Raw genomic sequence first — 16,480 nt, 5'->3', positions numbered from 1 at the left:
AGTTATAAAGTGACATAACTGAAGAACAGTAAAAGTGAAGCTACCCAAATTTGAACTTGATCTGAGTTTTGTGGTAATAAGCAAAGTCTCATAACATTTGGTTGAGGCTAACTTAAGTAGAGAACAGAAACTAAAAATTCAACAATTTTTCTATTTGTAAACACGCATAACTCTAGAACGGTTGTGTATAAGTTTTATAACATTTGATTGAGACAAACTAAAGTTAGAGAACGGAAACGAAAAATTCAGCAATTTTAATGTTTATAAAGGGACATAACTCAAGAATGGTAAAAGTCTTCTCACCAAATTTCATATTTGATCTGTATTATGTAGTAATAAGCATTGTGTATAAGTTTCATAGCATTTGGTTGAGGCAAACTAAAGTTAGAAAACGGAAACAAAAAATGTGTAGTTGATCTTAGTTTTGTGGTAATGAATATTGTGTATAGGTTTCATAATGTTTGATTGGGGCAAACTTAAGTTACAGAATGGAAACTAAAAATTTTGCAATCTTTCGATTTATAATGGAGCAGAACTAAATAATGGTTAAAGTGACTCTATCCAAATGCAACTTGATTGATTGTAGTTGATTCAACTATAATCATGGAAAAAGGAAGATAACTCAAATTTAAAAAATTACTTGATATTTAGAAGAAAATAAAAATTTTGCAATTTTTCCATTTATAAAGGGGCATAATTCTAGAACAGTGACACCACCAAAATTCAACCTTGATCTGTGTTTTGTGGTAATAAGCATTGTGTAAAAGTTTCATAACATTTGGTTGAGGCTAACTTAAGTTAGAGAACTAAAACTAAAAATTTTGCAATTTTTCCATTTATAAAGGGGCATAACTCTAGAACGGTTAAAGTGACGCCAAAAAAATTCAATCTTGATCTGTGTTTAGTGGTAATAAGCATTGTGTATAAGTTTCATAACATTTAGTTGAGGTAAACTCAAGTTAGAGAACGGAAACCAATTTTGGGACAGACATATGTACGTATGGACGGACAAGGGTAAAACATAATGCCCCCACCGCTACGGCGGAGGCACAATAACAATATATTTGTGCATAAAATGTCTGATTTCCAGATGAAGAATGTTTTTTTTATTTGGACCAACCTAGAAGTATGTCTGCACCCTTGTTTCATCAAAACTAGATACCCATGTAAATTAATATCAAATCCCCAATTAAAATCAAAAGTCAAACATAAATACATTGTTCTCCATTGTGCACATACTTACACAAATGTATTTAAGATATTGTCAAATTTTGTAGGGATTTCTGCTCAGCAGCTACTCGTTACATGCAAACTAAATATCATTGACTCCTTACCAAATCATAAAATTTTATTAATAAGTAATGCAAAAAATTTAATAAGAATTAGCAAAGTTAATGTTTTGGTAAGACAAACTCCAAATATCATTCAGATAAAAAAAAATTAAATAGCAAGTGCACAACTCATGTTTTGTAGAAAAATCTGTGCATGTTTTGTGGAATTCTGTCAAGCTGTTTTCAACGGTTGCGGATTAACAAATTGATATAAGCAGAAATGTACTAAGTCATGGCATATGATTTGGGTTTTGTATACACCAAAAATCACTCAGATCAAATAGTAAGATAGTAGGTGCACAACTTAATGTCCTGTTGAAGAGTCAGTGCAATTAGATGTTTTCTTTGGAAATTAAACATTATCTATATCTAACATCTATCCCATTATACAGAGAATGTCTCCAATGGCATATTTCTTTTCCCTATATATCTACATGTTTACATGTGAACTAATCAAAATTAAATACTACAGAATCATAAGTTTTGATGAAGAATTAAATTTATAAGAACACACCTCATATGATAGTTATTATAATCCATGTAAACCTTTGAAAATGACAGTTTTCAACAACCACTAACCGGATATTATTTGTAAATACTTAAAGAGTTCAAATACCCTGAACCACTTCTGTGGTGTGCCACTACTTCAGACACTTTAAAAATAAATAAGGAAGATGTGTCAACTATGTTATACAAAAGTCTTGACCTATCTATAGACGTCAACTATGACCTCAGTTATACAAAAGTCTTGACCTATCTATAGATGTACTTGAAAAAATCATTTCAAATATACATTTTATACATATAGTGAAATTTTTTAGAAATATGTACAAAAAATCTGTTTTGTTGACCTGTATGACATTTTCTTTTTGACTTACTCAGGATCATTATATAGTCTTTACTTTTTGATGATCTAGGACTAAAAATGGTGAGTGAAAAGTATTAGTAATGTATATATGAGAGAGAGAGAGATATTAATCAAATAAAATTTATATGTAACCTTAAATACTCATATTGTAAAAAATCAATTAGTCAGCGATACATATTGTTTACTGTATTATTTTCTATATCTAACCCCTTCATACCCTTGTTAGGTGGTAGTGTATGGGGGTATGTAAAATCCTGAGTCGACATTTGATAAAATAAAAGATAAAGTAAAAGATGGTAGTGTATGGGGGTATGTAAAATCCTGTGTCGACATTTGAAAAAATAAAAGATAAAAAAAAAGGTGGTAGTGTATGGGGGTATGTAAAATCCTGAATCGACATTTGAAAAAATAAAAGATAAAAAAAAAGGACTAAAATGATAAAATATCAAAAATGTGTTTTTCTAGTTTATCAGATTATCTACATCTATGTATTTGTCTATTTGCCACTTACGTTGACAATGTAAAACTTTGCACAACTGTGTATTATTTTACTGTTAACAACATGTCTTCTGTCTAATTCACTCTTCAATCATAAATTCTAAACCATCTTTTTAAATAAAAGTGTAATTCATAATGGTGACAAAGGACAAAGAGAGAAAAATAAAATGTTTGCATATTCTATAGGGACCTTGTAATATTATCAAATTAATTTAAATTTGTAATAAGTAGACATAATAAGAGGAAACCAATTTACATATATTTGTACCACCATCTCCTCAAATAAAATCCTATTTATTAAAATAGTGACATTTAATTTCATTTTATTGCCAAACTGATGCTTTTAAGTGACAAATAAAACTGACTGTTAGCCAAGACCAATCTAGCATATAATATTACATGACAAAAGATTATAGACTGATAGTGATAGTGAAAAGCAGGGATTGTTACAGAAGTGGGCCCATACAATCAATAATCAATTTTCTATGTAATATGATAAACTGGTATTAATATGAACAGTAAAGTGTTTCTTGGTTTATTGGATATCCAATCATTGGTAATTGTACACACAAATACAGATATATTTAGAATCCGATTTCCTAACTTTCCAAATGCTAGCCCTACATCACCAAGTCCCCAACAGCCCTTATCAGAACTCTGACTCATATTACTGGAGCATCAATGGAAACATCACCTGCATAGAATCAATTGCACCAGTCTTCTCTACCACACCCACCTTATAAACTTATGACTTCAATAATCAATTGTCTTCCCTGTACCATATCTTTTACTTATACAGAGATGGGAATCCATACAAGATGCATTAGGATGATCCTACTTCTCCCCTAAAACTATTGATAACATGTACAGCTGATTTGTGGCTTACTAGATGTCCTGAAACAAACCTTTTCCAAAACATTCAGTCTATCTATAAGTACCGTGAACTAAAACCTTTGACCTACTAGATAAAAATTCAAAAGGGTCTTCTTTTTCTTTCCAAGTGGCATTCTTGAGCTTAGTTTGGTAAAATTAATTTACATATGATTTAAAATTAAGACAGCATCCAAAACCTAGTTTTGTCCAAATTACATTTTATCAATAGCTACTGTGACCTTGACCCCCAATATCAATAATGATCTTCTCCATCCCATGAAGCATCCATAAAACCAAGTTCAGTAAAAGTTGGACATATAGTTCAAAAGATAACATCCAGAAACCAAAAACACCATCGTGTTTGTACGAGCAACATGATGGGTGACAAATGTTGAGCAGGATCTGCTTACTACTCCTGAGCACCTGAGATCCCCCTTAGTTTTTGGTGGGGTTCGTGTTGCTTAGTCTTTAGTTTTCTATGTTGTGTTCTGTATACTGTTGTTTGTCCTTTTCATTTTTTGCCATGGCGTTGTCAGTTTATTTTCAACTTATGAGTTTGAATGTCCCTTTGGTATTTTTTGCCTCTCTTTTACATACTCAGCTGTATGTGTACAAAAAAATATGTAGTTACATGTAGTTGACACATTAAGTGCATTGTATATTACTTGATTAATGCAAAAAGTAGTTTCTGCAAATTAAGCTTACAGCATCCTCCCCTCCTTACTACATTTATGCAAAATGTAGTTTCTGCAATAAAGCTGAACAGCCCCCCCCCCCCCTCCCATTATGGGGATAAGTGAAGTAAATCTGTTTGAAAAAGGTTGCATATGATCACCTTTACATTGTTACAACTTGATGGAAAAGTTCAAAAACATCAATTGAAGATAGCTCATAAACACCAGATAGTCCAAAGAACAAAAACATAAAATACATATATCATATAATTTATAAGACAACCACTCGCAGTGATCCTGAATAAGGACAGGCACATGACAATGAGGCTTGGATAATGATGTGTGATTTTTTAAGTTTTGCGATATTGTGGTGGCTTAAACAGCACTGGAATACAAAAACTCATACCTTAATGATAGCAACTAGGCAATGCTGCTCAAAAAGGACTAAAGATTGACATGTTATAATATCTAGTGCAGTTCATGTTCTTCCAAGGTGCACATATGCAAATAAAATGTATCATTCATGGACACCCACAACAAAAACCAGCAATTAAATACCTAGTACCTCACATGTCGCATAGAAAAACACTGTGAATTTTACAAGAGAACATGATAAAAAGTATCTTAAGATGATTATTTTAAAGACCAACTAATTATATAAAGTAAACTTACTCTATCCTTCAACAAATCTAAGATGTCTCACTCCTAAATCCATACAAGCTTCTTTCTTAACTAGGAACAGTTTGGTGTAGATCTGTAAAAATCAATGAAGAATCAATAAGTCAGTAAGACAGGAAAAGTGTTAGCAGACAATTATTGATTCAATATAAATATATTTTATATCTTAACAGTCAGTGTTTTGTCAGTTATGTGTAAATCCATAAATAAGAAGTATATAACACTATTTAGTAAGTAAAGAATCAGATCTAAATGTACTCTAACATTAAGTGTTAGGTTGATTTTCTAGGCACACTATTTAGTAATATATATACAAATACTGCAGATATATACCAACAAAATTTGGTAGAACAAATACACCTTCATGGGAAATTCTGGTAGAACAACATTTAACCAATTAAGTTAACATACATCTTGGCAAATATATATAGACAATATTTGAAAAAAAATACATTGTGGCATTTGCATATTTATAACATAAAGCAATTTTTTACCTCAAGAAACAAATTTTAAGCTCCCGCAGCTGTGGCACCTTATTTTCAGGCACAATAAAAATACTTAATGTGTAAATTTACAATATTTTTGCAAAAAATAATTTATAGTTTGAAATAAAATATTTTCTTAATTTTATTTTTATTACATGTAAAGGTAAAAGTTGACAAAATCATATAGTACAAACATACATGTAATGTCAAAAGATTTTTTATTGATGTATGCGCTGTATGTTTCTAATTGACATGTTTTCATTGAATTTCTAGGAAAATTAAAAAAATTTCTATTTGTGAAGTCATGAAAAGAACACTGACTGGTATATTTTTTGTACTAAGAGTCTCATTTCCTATCTATTCATTGTTTTAGAAATGATTCATTTAATTTCATTATGATAATGGTCAATAAGTCCATATTCAAAATTTTTGCTTGATATATATATATATATATATAAGTGCCATAATGAGGCCTTATCAAACCTCGTCCTTTCATTGGACTGAAAGACAGAGGTAAAGCTGTATATACCTACATGTACCAACATCCTCATACCGAGCAGTGTAATAATAATTTCATAAAACACATACTGTTATATTCAAAGTTTCGTAGCAATTGTCTAGTTCTCGAAAAGTGTTGGTTCGAAAGGTTTTGACCACCAAAATTTGCAAAAAACAGACACAATTTTTGTATTTTGCAATAGAAATAATAGTGAGGAATAGCAGATTTTCTTCAAGGACCACCAGCTGGGGAAAAAAGATTTCGAGAACACTGCTTAAGGAAGAGATTTAAACTGATATTTTCTTGGTCCAGTATTCATAATGAATTATGAAAGTGTTTCATTTATGACAAGAACACTATTCAATGTCAGTTGGATCTATCCAATATTTTATGAGCAAATTTTCAAACTTTTACATGGTAAAACAACCTATCAGTAGATAAATAACTAAATAGTATAATAAAATTAGATGACCAATTTACTATACCTTTACATTATGATATCACCAAATCTATGATCAGATACTGGCACCGGCTTGAAAATTTGGGTTCATCCTTTCCATTACTAAAAGATGCATATTTAGAGTCAAAGCTATTATTTGAATCAAAAATTCCCTCTTGGTATGGATCTTTAAACTATTTGCAAAAAAAAAATTAATGGGGTTGACAGTCTAGCCTTTGCAAGCAACTTTAGATTCAAAATTTTAATTTAAAAGTTTTTTTATCAGCACTATGAAATACAGTGGAGGAAACAAATGCACAATTGTGCTGATGGGAAGCTTTGTAGCTATAGCACTTTTAAGACTCATTTTGGTCTTGAAAGGTATCTTACTTTATTACAATCACCTGAGCAGAGGAGAAATTTCACTCGATTGTGTATTTAATTTCTTCTCTCAGACTAAGAATTGAACAAGGTCGCTATCAGGGTACTCTCCGACAAGACAGAATATGTCTCAGGTGCACCTCAAATGAAGTTGATGATGAAAAACATTTTTTATTTTCGTGTACATCATCTCAAGATAAGAGAAATTGTTAAAATTCCACTATTAACTCACTATGCCCAAACTTTACGCATTTGATTCCTAGCCAAAAACTGATATGGCTTCTTAATGTAGAGAATCTTGATATTTGTCTGTGAGTTAGTTGATGAAGACAAAATATAACTTGAAAGATAAATATTTAAATCAGGCTTTCTGCACTAGGCACGAGGTTGGCATGGTGGGGTACAGGACACATCGTATAAGTTCTATTACCTTTCTGTTTGTGATATTTTTTTATTAAACTGGTAATATTTTATCTTTTCGTAATATGTGCACTTGGGCATATCAATTAGCATTGTCCCTTGGTGCCTCTTGCAGTTGTGTCACTTTAAATAGTACTGACTCCTCTGCACCAGGCACAAGGATAACATACCAGTTATGTGCAACTTCTTACAATATCTTACCATATCATTAATCATGTTAATGTCCCGATACACATTTTAATATGCACCCACCATGCCATATAGCACCGTCCCTTGGTGCCTCCTGCAGTTAAGCTAGATATATTTAGCCTACTCACAGAATTCTTTTTTGTTACTTTCTAGAGGTGTGCCTGAGACAAAGGTTTTATATATACTCCTATATATATATATGAATATGTGAAAACTGTTGTATCTTATTTGTGTTTGTAACTATGTATACTGTATTGTTTATTATACTTGTAAAAATAATATTATAATGATATTATATTATGCTCCTTGTGAGCCCATTTGATGGAAATAAATAAATCATCTATACCTGTTATACTGAGTTAGATTGTTTCATTTTAACTTTGTCATGTTTGTTGTACTCTTCTATTAGTGTGAGAAAAAATCAACAAATGTAATGAAAGAATGCAAAGTTTTAAACAAAAAACCATGTACAGGAAATTCTGTATATAACTTTTAAATGAATCTACAAAATTTCAGAGGAATTTATCAAAGATTGGAGAAAGGCAGATCTGATTATAACAACATCATCAGCATGTAGCCTTAGAACTACATGTCTATTTCCTGTGATTATGACAGAAATGTCAATTATCCTCTGTGTCTAATGTCATTATGATTACAGTTAATATGTATCATATAAACATATCATACAGAAGGTTCAGGGCCAGGTCACTGGGAAAATATGCAGGATCATGCAATATTCAGTATCTTATATATGTTTAATATGTCTAGGTAAAAACTGTGGTATCTTATTCTAAAAATATACAAAAAAAATATTGTAGTTGCTCAAATTTGGCAATCTACAATGTATACATGTATGTAGAACAGTGTTTGACTTTTGATATCCAGACCAAAATCATAAAGTCAAATATTTTAATTTACGATAAAAATTAAACAAAGCAGTTATTGACTCAGTTTTATAGCAGGAAAAGCATTACAATCTGTTTGAGTCCAGAATTTGATCTGCTTCTCACCTTATGCACTTATATACCTTAGTTCAGCTGAATATAATAAAAAGGCATATCAAAAACGAGTTGGATTTTAGAATGAAAGAAGAAATTATATGATGGATGTGCATGTGTACACTGTACATACCTACAAAAAATGTATGTATGCATAAAAAATGTATCATCTGAATTATTCCCAGAAATAAGGAAATTTTATTTTTTTTTAATGTTTGCAAATTTCCAAACAGTTTATTATATTACGTTATGAGGTCTAACTGACCTACTTTTGACATTATTATAAATATTCTAATGAAAAGAATGTTTTCTGGAACTGCTATGATGTAATACATACTGTTCTTCAACTAATGATTTTTATTCCCTCTTAGTAACTTTTTACCTTTTTTCTACAGTTTTTTAGTTTTAAGCCTTTTTGAAGACACCAAGTTTTTTAAACAAACAATTACAAATTTTGTGTTGTTTTCAATATATCTGACCTATGTTTTGCTATAATATTGGTTCTGCTGGTCATGGACACCCTTTTTTTGAAATGGTGTTTCAAGCAGATTATCCTTGCATTATGGGGGTCTATTGATTGTTAATTTCGCAATTCAAAGGTAACTAGTGTTTTGTCTGCGTTTTACTGGGAAAAAATATCTGTGTGTACTGAGGCTTTCTGAATGAGGTTCTTTTTGTTTTAAAATCTAAAAAAAAGTACAAATAAGGAATATATATGCATAGGTATCCAAAGTCAAGAATCTTACTGCTTATTATTTTCTGAGATATAAATACACATGAAGTGGACAACAAGTCCCACATGTCCAATCCACCCTTACATTTATAATTATGTTAAAGATTTTGTTTAAGAGATGGGTAGTGTTTTTAAATTTTTACCCTACTCAAGACCTTGGAATTATGACTTCCAAAATATTACAAATTTGTGATTTATCACATTTCATTCAACAAGTTTTTTTTCAGATTATTTTAGAGGCTTTATTTGATCGATCATTAGTCTTTCAATCTGCATACCAGAATTATCAGAAATTTGTAAACACCTGACGTTTAGCTATGTCACTTCAATTTGACCTTATCAAAATGTGAGATGCATTGGTTAAATCTTCTTTTAACTTAACACTTAAGCAGTTATTCGTAAACCTATGAATCATCTTTATAGATCATTTATCAGTCAGAATTTTGGAAGTTTATCTTATTTAACTTTTAAGTCTCAATTTCATAATGTTTTAATTTATATATCAGATATCATTATTATAAGTTACCCCTTAGTTTTTCATTGTATTTTTTTTCTCTTTAGACTTGCATGTATTTCCCTTTTGGTCAGTTTTGGAAAATTTTGGACAACTTGTTTTCAACAAGAAACTAGCTATAGTAATCCACAAAACTGAATTTGATGCTGCCAAAAAAAAGACTCTTTTCCCTGGTCAAATTAGCTGTATAGAAAATATGCAATTGATTCAAAGAAAGATAACTCTAAATTGATCCACATCCACTAATTGTTTGCCAGAATCAAGGTTACTATCATTTTAATTATTTTTTAAAGTGGTTTTGCTGCTTAAAAAAGTTTAATCCTAAACAATGATATCACAAGACAAAACTTTTTCTAACCTGATTGTTTAAATTAGACTTAGCAAAATTTAATAAACATAGTAATTCAATTGTATTTTGTCTCTGCCATCATGAGATCATAGTTACTCATGTTACTATTATCAGTTTTATACTAGAGCTATCTTCAAAGAAGAAAATAAACTGATGACACAGAGATATGTCATCTGTATTTAATTTTGATAGTAAAATGCAAATGTTCAAAATTAAAAATAGCAACATATATAATATTCGAAATATTGAAAGTCAATGAACCATGACTGAAGGTGCAGCCAGGGCCAAATAATCTCTGTGGAAATGAGATATGCCAATGCTAGTACAACTGCATACCAAATATCATTGACTTATCATAAGTGGTTCCCCTAAAACTGACCGAATTGCTAACTTTAACTTTTATAAACTATGTAAAAGTTCCAAAGTCAATGAACTATGTCTGCAGGACAATGCATTACATGTATAATCTCCATAAATGCTTATACAACTGTATACCAAATATCATTAACTTACTGTTGGTGGTTCATCTTAAACTGACCTAATCACAAACATTAAAGTTTAAACTATGCAAAAAATGATTCAAAGTCAAAAGACCATGACTGAGGGGGTAGGGTAAAAAAAAATCTGTAGAAATGATATGCCAATGCTAATACATATATACAACTGTATACCAAATATCATTGACTTGCCACTTTTGGTTCCCCTTAAAATGGCCTAATCAAAAACTTTAACTTGTAAACTAATTAACTATGCAAAAGTTTCAAAGTCAATAGACCATGACTAAGGGGGTAGGCCCAATTAGTCTTGTGCCAATACTAATACAACAATTACAACTTATTTTTGTGTACATTACATTTACATCTGTACTTACATGTACCTATATTGAATGGATTCTATTAAATGAAATAAGTTAGCTGACCTTAGGTTATTGACAACCACAAGATCAATAATCTTTTTATCTCAGCCTTTAAGAACAAAGTTACGGGAACTTAATCTCTGACCAGATAAATGTCAAAAGGTAAATAGGTTGATGAACTACTTATGATCTGCACATACATGTACATAAAGATGAGTATCAATAACTTGATGTAATATTATTGCACAAATGCCCCACCTATAGCCTGTTCTTATCATTAAAAGAAATCAGACCATAACAATGCAGTTTGTACATTACTGTAGGTCATCTTTATTCACTGATATACCAAAAATCAGCTCCAGTTCTGGAGGCTTAGCATTATAAGTTTTAAAAGACATCTGTTTGATTTGAGAATGACAGAAAGACAGACATGAGTAACAGTATATGCCCTGATCTCTTGGTGGCTGTGGTATAACAAGTGATGCAGAGTATAAATCAATGAAGGTATCCAACAACATATAAACAACTACATCAGACATCTACAGGTCAACACATTATTATTACAGGAATATTTTAAACAATAATGTTACCATATATAATAAGGTACATATAGTCACATATATATATATATATAGCTATAAACTTTAAATTATAGGAATACATGTACACAGTTGCACTAAATATGTGTCTCCTATATCTGTTGGCACATTACTGAAGATTGACATAATTCTCACACATTGTAATTATGTATCATCACAAATCTGATGGTTTGACAGTGGGCCAAATACCTTCTCAACTGATAAACTGCTGACATTAGCCATTTAGAATGACAAAATATTGACATACCTGGCAAATTTGAATAACCTGCTATATAATCATATCATGATAAACTTTGTTTTTAATTATCAAGTATTTGGATGACAATATTTAAGAGCAAATAATTTCTTAATACTACAATGTACATATCATTTTAACTTTGAAGGAACATTCATTAGAAAAGCAGCTGTAATTCAAAATTTTATAAAAATAATAATATTTTAAAATCAATTAAAAAGAATTTTGTTCACCAACAGCTTTAAAATATTACTAAATATCATGAATATAATGGTAGTGATTGGCTATTTGACCAAAAACAAAACTAATATGACCAGTTTTTTATTTAAGTTTCAATTACTCAACTTTGACTGAATACATCAATTTTTCCAGTATTCTAATTATTGAAAATATAATTGATTATAAGCATCATCAAACTTTCTAAGATCAATAATCCATCATCTGAGAAAATCATTATTACCACAATGATAATCTATGAAACACAGGTCTGACTTAAACTTGTTATAAATACTCTTTTACTCACCACTTTTTTTGGTGAATGATCTTAAAAGCAACACTTTTTGGGTTAACATCATGATATGTGAAATTAATTTAAATAAAAAGTTATTTGCATTTAATGAAACCAACATTTTAATATGTGAAATTGCAGTAAAATGTTTAAAGTACAAAGCACATATTCAATCTATAAAAGAATGCAACAGAAAAAAGGCATGCATCTCACTAGTATATTGGGAAATTTCGGCTGTAGTCCAAATTTATGACATGTCAGCAATCAGCAAGGGTCCCACTTGTACACAAAATGTATATTGGTAGCCTTTTTGTAAAGGATGGTCCATAGATTTACCCCATAACATACCAAAATATCCCAAAACACAAAATCACTTACAAATAAGATTTTTACTCCATAGCAAAATGTCCCCCACACTGTATAAATGAATTGAAGAATCAAATTGTGTCACAACATGTCATTGTGTTATGATTGCCAAATTATGGTAAAAGTCCAATAACTCCTGTAAAAATGGTCAGATCAAAATAACGAAAAAATTTGGTTGACAACAAATGATAGCAAACAATATGATACTACCAAGTATAAGAGCTTTTTGTTAAATAGTGTCAGAGGAGTTGCATTCACAAGGTGATACAATGTACATGTACTATTTACAATACTCCAAAAAATAGTCTACATGTACATGTAAGTTCCATTTCCCCCATAGAAATGATCAAAACAAAATGACTGTAAAATATATAGTCAACTGCAAATGATGGCAAACAATACTACAAAGTATCAGAGCTTTCTGAAAAATAGTCTCACAAGATGTTGTTATAATACTCCAACAAATGGTCAAAGTCCCATAACTCCTATAACAAGAATGTGTCCATAGTACACGCATACCCCACTCACACTATCATTTTCTATGTTCAGTGGACCATGAAATTGGGGTCAAAACTCTAATTTGACATTCAAATTAGAAAGATCATATCATAGGGAACATGTGTACTAAGTTTCAAGTTGATTGGACTTCAACTTCATCAAAAACTACCTTGACCAAAAACTTTAACCTGAAGCGGGACAGAGGGACGAACAGACGGACAAACGCACAGACCGAAAAACATAATGCCCCTAGGTGGGGCATAAAAAAGGTCAAAGAATATGGACAACTATATACATGATGGCATACAATAGTCCCAAGTATGTGAGCTTTCTGGCAAATGGTCTCAGAGGAGCTGCATTCACAAAGTTTAGTTTTCAATTTTCTAAAACATAAAATGCATTTGACTTTTATCAAGGGCATGCTATGTCTTAAAACTTTTCCATATAAACAAATTTGTCTGTACTCAGAGACAATATTGAGGTTAAAACACAGCCATTTTGGCCCGAGTCCACATGAACCTTATTCATGTTAATCATGTGTGATATAAGAAAGTCCTCTTGTTTCACAGCAGATGCAAACTTTATGGTCAAATTACTTTTTGTTAAGTAAAATTCTTTTCAAAACAATTAATACATAAGAATATGAATAAAATGCTCCGCTGGGCGCAGCTTGATACTACCGCAGAGGTCGTACCCTGAACAGTTGGGGGAAGTACATGTATGGACACAACATTCAAGCTTGATACAGCTCTGAATTTGGATTGTGATTAAATATTTGACACAGCATAGGTTTCTGACACAGAATGAATGTGGTCTAAGAACTTAAAAAATTTAATTTACCTATTCAAACCATATCATTATTATTTGCTTTTATATATAAATCAGAAATAACCAATTTAAAATGGAAAATTTAAAAGAAAAAAAAATCCTCCCCCTCCCCCAATTTTTTGAACCCGCTTATGATTCATCACCCCCAAACTCAATCCCAGCCTTCCCTTTGTGGTATGGTACCTTGCAGTACAATTTCTGAGAGATCCATACACTTGAACACAAGTTATTGTCTGGAAACTAGAAAAATGCTTGTTTTTTGGCCCCAAATTCCTAAATGTTTAGGGCAATTACCCCCAAACTCAAACCCAGCTTTCCCTTTGTGATATGGAACCTTGTAGTACAATTTCATAAAGATCCATACACTTACACACAAGTTATTGTCCTGAAACTAGAAAAATGCTTGTTTTTTGCCCCTTTTTGGCACCTAATTCCTAAAATTTTGAGGCAATTACCCCCAAAACCAATCCCAGCCTTCCCTTTGAGGTATAGTACCTTGCAGTACAATTTCAGAGAGATCCATACACTTGAACACAAGTTATTGTCTGGAAACTAGAAAAATGCTTGTTTTTTGCCCCTTTTTGGCACCTAATTCCTAAAATTTTGAGGCAATTACCCACAAAATCAATCCCAGCCTTCCCTTTCAGGTATGGTACCTTGCAGTACAATTTCAGAGAGATCCATACACTTGAACACAAGTTATTGTCTGGAAACTAGAATAAAATGCTTCGCTGAGCGCAGACTGATACGACCGCACAGGTCGAACCCTGAACAGTTGGGGCAAGTTTGGACACAATATTCAAGCTTGATACTGTCTGAATTTGGATTGTGATCAAATTTTTTGACATAATACAGGTTTCTGACACAAAATAAATGTGGTCAAAGATCTTAAAAATTTGAAATGGGACATTTATTTACCTAGAATGGTCTGATATCTAAAATCTAACAACATGATTAGATTCAGCATATAAAAAAAACCCAAAAATTTAATTTTAGTTGAAATCAAACAAAGTTTGTAAGGGAGGTATCTCTAATGCAAAAAAAAACCTTAACAAAGAATAACCAATTCGGAGTACAAAAATTTATTACCACTGAACCCTTTGATATACACTATTACAATATTATATGTATTTAAATCACAGTATTTGATGTTTTTAGAAACAGCTAAAAAATATTTCATACTAGAACTAGCAAACAAATAGCAAAAAGTACCAACATAAAGAAACAAAGCTAAAGTAATTGTCCATTAACCAGGAAACCCTTGTTTTCCCCCCCTTTTTTGCCCCTAATTCCTAAACAGACCGAGCCATAACCCCCCAAAGCCAATCCTAACCATCCCTTTGTGGTGTGGAAACTTGAGGTACAATTTCAGACAATTCCATACAGTGTTCCACAAGTTATTGTCTGGAAACTAGAAAAAAGGCTAATTTGGGCCCTTTTTTGACACCTAATTCCTAAATCGTAGGGACCATAACCCCCAAAATCAATCCCAACCATCCTTTTGAGGTTTCAAAACTTGTGTTTAAATATCATAGATTTATATTTACTTATACTAAAGTTATTGTCAAATTTCCAATGGAGTTTTCAACCATAATAACCCATTTAAATACATCATAAAAGTCTTAAAATAGAAAATGACATACATAATCATGGCTCAAATTAAATTACCTTGCATTTTTAAAATAGTAACTTCTAAAAATAAATTGACAGCTAATCACCTCAAGACAATATAACATTTCTTATACATAATTTAAAAGCAATGTAAGGGAGGTAATTAAAAAACACATTGGCAATGTTAAGTTTGAATTACCTCCCTTACACTACTTTTAAATTATTTTTTGAACTTAAGTAATTGTCTATTAACCTGGAAACCCTTGTTTTTCCCCCTTTTTTGCCCCTAATTCCTAAACGGTTTGAGCCATAACCCCCCAAAGCCAATTCTTACCATCCCTTTGTGGTATAGAAATTTGTGGTATAATTTCAGACAATTCCATACACTGTTCCACAAGTTATTGTCTGGAAACTAGAAAAACTGCTTCGCTGAGCGCAGCTAGATACGCCCGCAGAGGTCCAACCCTGAACAGCTGCGGCAAAAATGGACACAATATTCAAGCTTGATTCAGGTCTGAATTTGGATTGTAATTAAATATTTGACATATTATAGGCTTCTGAATAAATGTAGTCAAATAACTTGAAATTGGTTATATGAATTGAATTTATATTCAATTAAAGATTTCTTGCTGTTGTGCAATACTAAGTAAATCTGTTGTCAGACTATAAACAAATAAAGTTCAATTAAATCTCAATGTCATATTAGAAATTTAAGAAAATAAAAAGGGAGCTTACATCAATAGATATAAACAATTCACCAAAGTTTCATGAGAATTGGTGACAGCATTTTTGAGTTAATGTCCGAAAACTGGAAAATCATCCCTTTTTTTAATGAATAAAACCCCATAACTCAGAAATGTAAAATGTAAAATTTATAAAATTCTAAAGGGAGCTTACATCAATACATACAAACAATTCACCAAAGTTTCATAAGAATTGCTGAAAGCATTTTTGAGTTTTTGTCCAAAAACTGGAAAATCCCCCCTTTTTTATGAATAAAACCCTGTAACTCGGAAACGTTAAATCTAAAATTTATAAAAATCAAAAGGG

General features: G+C 31.2%; 1 protein-coding gene across 2 annotated transcripts in view; it reads right to left on the bottom strand.

Annotated features, from left to right (window-relative positions):
* The window catches only part of LOC127730627 (transmembrane protein 198-like), a 59,490-nt gene that overhangs the window by 40,130 nt on the left and 2,880 nt on the right, over positions 1-16,480 (bottom strand). For both annotated transcript variants that reach the window (XM_052239123.1, XM_052239121.1), the window contains exon 2: positions 4,917-4,998. The gene's annotated coding sequence lies outside the window, so the exon portion shown is untranslated. The remainder of the gene's footprint in view (positions 1-4,916; positions 4,999-16,480) is intronic.

This window comes from Mytilus californianus, unplaced genomic scaffold (assembly GCF_021869535.1).
Source record: "Mytilus californianus isolate M0D057914Y unplaced genomic scaffold, xbMytCali1.0.p SCAF_2, whole genome shotgun sequence".
NCBI lineage: Eukaryota > Metazoa > Mollusca > Bivalvia > Mytilida > Mytilidae > Mytilus > Mytilus californianus.
This window is presented reverse-complemented; position numbering and strand designations above follow the sequence as displayed.